The sequence below is a fragment of the Trichosurus vulpecula genome, chromosome 5 (genome assembly GCF_011100635.1).
Source record: "Trichosurus vulpecula isolate mTriVul1 chromosome 5, mTriVul1.pri, whole genome shotgun sequence".
NCBI classification, from domain to species: domain Eukaryota; kingdom Metazoa; phylum Chordata; class Mammalia; order Diprotodontia; family Phalangeridae; genus Trichosurus; species Trichosurus vulpecula.
Genome location: NC_050577.1, coordinates 200,256,049 through 200,259,766, shown reverse-complemented (window position 1 = coordinate 200,259,766; position 3,718 = coordinate 200,256,049).

Below are 3,718 nucleotides of genomic sequence, written 5' to 3'. Positions count from 1 at the left end.
TTGCATAGCAGCCCCATGCTCAAGGGCTGAAGAAAGACATTCCACTTCGACGTAGAAAGTTCATTCTCCTTTCCTCCTTCTTGCTCTTTTTTTAGGGGGGGTGATGGTTTGAGGATTGGAGGGCAGGGAAGAAGGGAGAAAAGGGGGGGGAAAGAAATGCATAATATATTCACCTTAGTATGCTGTAGGGGAAAAAGCACTGAATTGCTAAAGAGCAATCCTGAGTCTTAGATCCAACTCGGCTACTCTTAGATGTATAACCCTGGGCCTTTACAGGCCCCATTTTGCTCATCTATGTGTATCAGGAACTGAATTTTTCTCTCTCCAGTACCCAGACAACACCAAGGGGCACAGTGTGGGACAGGAGTGAAGTGTGGTTGCCTGTCTCTCCATCCCCCCCCCCACACCCATCAATTTCCTTTTTCCTAGTAGTAGGAGGAGTGGCCCTGCATAGTTTGACTAACTCCACCAAATTGGCCCCAGAGAGACTTTCAGGACCCAAAAGGAAAATTGGGGGACTCTGCAAATAGACCTGTTAAAGATGCTAACACAAATAATTAATCAGTTAATATGTATTAATTAAATGCCTACTATGTGCTAGACATTGTGGTAGGGGCTCTCAATAAAAAGATAAAAATGAAGGGATGAGTGGCATTTACAGTGAGGTGCTGGGTAAGAAAGCACATTCTACTGAGAAATTCTCCCTGATGTGAATCAGTTTAGGGAACAGAAACGCACTTGGAAGATGGGAGCATTGCAGTATTTCTGACCCCTGGGCATGCTTCTGTGTTGCTAAAAGTCATTGCTACCTGAATGCCAGGTATAAATTACAGTGGGATCCCTTCTTTGGCACCACACGAGCTTAATGGAAAAACCGCCCATCTCTGAGGAACACTGAGGAGCTTCGGCACAGGCCTATGACAGGGACATTGCTAGCTGCAAGCTGTAGGAGAGGAACGTGGGCACAACTTTTGCAGAATGATGCACGCAAGAGTGGGGAATGATGTCATCTGCTGGAAGCCTGAAGAAATGCAGGGAAAGTGAAGTGTGCACCTGTACTGATTGCCTCTGTGGAGTAGCCCTGGATGCCACTGAAGGCCTTTCAGGGAACATCATTAAGAGACAAATACAGAGGGACCATATTGGAAACAATGGACCTGACTGTTAAGTATCTGAGGCTCTACAGCCTTTGAGGAATGGATTTTTCATGATCAATCAGTCAATAAATATTTATTTTATTTGCCAGGCACTGTGCTAAGCACTGGGAACACAAAAAGTCAAAAGACAGTCCCTGGCCTCATGGAGCTTACAGTCTGATGAGGGAAACAACGTGCAAACAAACATACACAAAGCAAGCAATATATAAGATAAATAGAAATAATTAATGGAGGGAAGGCATCGGAATTAAGAGCAGTTGGGGAAGGTTTCCTGTGGAAGGTGAAGTCTTAGCTGAGTTTTGAGAGAGAGTATTCCAGATATAGATGACAACCAGAGAGAATGGCCAGAGACAAAAGATGGCATTTCTTGTTCGTAGAACACCCAGGAGGCCAGTGTTAATGGATCCAGAGTATTTATTGGAGTGTAAGGTATAAGAAGACTGGAAAGGTAGGAGTGGGCTAGGTTATGAAGGGCTTTGAATGCCAGACAGAGAATTGTGTATTTGGAAACAGGAAGCCACTAGAGTTTATGAAGGGGGACAATATAATCAGAACTTTGTTTTAGGAAAGTCACTTGAGTGGCTTTGAGTGGAGGATGGATTGGAGTGGGGAGAGACCTGAGGGAGGCAGATACACCAGCAGGCTATTGCAATCATCTCGGGGTAAGGTGAGGAGGGGCTGTACTGGGTATCCTTTTTTATGAATTCCATTGTTAATTCTACTTGTTTCCTTTGACTTGAAAATAAATTTGTTGATTTTCTGAGCCTTGTGAACCACGTACTTACAAAAGGAGTTGGTGACAGCAGGCTGGGTGGTGTCGAATAGTGAAATCCCAGCTTTCCAGATTGTCTGAGTGGGGTCAAAAGGCCAGAGAAATAAAAATCTTCCTAAGGTTACCATGGGTTATGTGTGCACTTCTGGGGTTGGGGGGGGGGGGCGGCAGGGAAAGGAAGGAGTGTTACCGATGAAATTAGGTAAGTGGGTGAAATTGAGGAATCACAGAATCTCAAAGTTGGAAGAATCCAGCAGGTCCATTAACCCAACTCTTACCTGAGGAGGAATCACCTTACAATGTCCTTCAAGCAGTGACCATTCAGTCCCTGCTTAAAGACCTGGAGCAGTTAGGAACTCACTACTTCCTGAGGCAACCCACTTCCATTTGGAACAGCTATAACATTAGTAAGTTCTTCTTAACACCAAGCAGAGCTCTGGTTCTCTGCAACTTCTAGCAATCGCTCCCAGTTCTAGAGCCAAACACACAAATCGAGTCTGATCCAGCTTCCGAATGATAACCCTTCAAATGCTCAGATACTTTAACTTGAGTCCCAGATCTAGTGTTCTATAACTTTCTCCAACATTCCAATGTGACTCTCTGGAAGTTCTCACCTCATATACTTTTTGTCCGTGTCTTCCCATAAATCCCCCCCCTCCCCCGGAAAGTCTACCCAATGTTCTGGCAGCCTTCTTCAATCTCTCTTGACATTGGGAAGACACCAATGGAGCACTCTGGCTGCCCATTTGTTATCTTTTACCCTGGCCAGGTATAACATGAAGGCAGAATTCATGATTTCAAAGAAAATCATAGATATGCCTGAATGGTTCAGAACCGCAGGATATAAGGAATTCTCTAAGTGGAAGGCAGAGGAATTAAAGCATTTATTCAAGCTCCAAAGTAGCAGACCCATAGACCAGTGTCCCCAATTTGATAACCTGGCCAAAAGTTTCCAGGCCCAATAAGTCCGCCTCACAATAGTAACCAGGAGGTTACAGAAAAACATTACGATAAAAAGCAAAATCATATTCGTGCTTCCCCCCAATGCTAGGGCTCTCCAGTAACAAGATTACCCACTGGCCTCAAGCCCTTGCTCAGCACTCTCCAATCTGCACTCAGGTCAGTCCTGCTCTCAGTAGTGCCTGCTGCTTCAGCTTCTGCTGCTGCCGCTGCTGCTGCTGCTCCTTTTCCTGCCTCCACCTTGTCTCAATCTCCAAGCTGTGTTCTCTCTTTTTATACAGTCATTAGACGCCATCCAATCGACTAGAACATCATCTGAACAACCAGAACTTAGGCACCTACTATTGGCTCTGGTCTTAGCAACTCCCCTTAGGACCCTGGGGGCTTCATGCCCACATGGGCTTAGCACCTAATAGATAGGGGTTTGGGTCTACTTGGGAGTGAAGATATAATCAGATCTCCCTTCATTGGCCCCACCTGGGGCTTCACCTGAAGCCTATTCAAATGGGCTGGGGGTGGAGGGGGGGAAGATCTTCTCATTTACTGATTGCCTTAACACCAGGTAACCAGCCCATTTTCTCTTATTTTTATATGCACACATACACTAACATACAGAAACATGTGTGTGTATATATATATATATACATACATACATACAGGATTTCCCAAAAATATTAGTAGTTTTAGGCATCTAAAGGTTAAATATATTTAACATATGTTACAAATAAATGAATATATATGAAATTCAAGGGCCAGCTAAAATTCTACCTTTACATGTGGCCACCTATCACCCTTAATCTCTCCCTACCATTGACTTCCACAGAACTGA